The sequence below is a fragment of the Echinops telfairi genome, unplaced genomic scaffold (genome assembly GCF_000313985.2).
Source record: "Echinops telfairi isolate 266 unplaced genomic scaffold, ASM31398v2 ScPeMD7_5868;HRSCAF=6743_0, whole genome shotgun sequence".
Lineage (NCBI taxonomy): Eukaryota > Metazoa > Chordata > Mammalia > Afrosoricida > Tenrecidae > Echinops > Echinops telfairi.
The window spans coordinates 16,486,793-16,487,207 of NW_022109767.1; positions in this window are offsets into that span (position 1 = coordinate 16,486,793).

Genomic DNA, 415 nt, shown 5'->3' on the forward strand with positions numbered 1-415 from the left:
GCTGTGGATTTGTTTCTCCAAAGTACCCAGACTAATACACTCATGAAGGCAGGAGGACATATAACCTGAGGAATGAGCTATACAGAATGTTTCCAGGACAATAGATGGAATTTTACCCTTTAAATTCAACACTTCTAAGCCCGCTTACAGACAAGGTTTTCATGACAAGGTCAAGCTATTTAAAACTGTGTGTGTAGGAGAAGATATGAAAGCAAGTGAGTAAGAAAGAAAAATTTTCCTTAAGGATTTCATTACTATATCACCAACCATTCCAAAGATATAACTAAAAAGAGAATTGACAGAGGACTAACCTAAAGAGAACCAGCTTAGTTGTAAATCATAAGCAAACATAGTGATATTTTCTATTAGTTTCATCTTTCATAAAAACTTTAGAATTTATTAAAATGATGAAGGA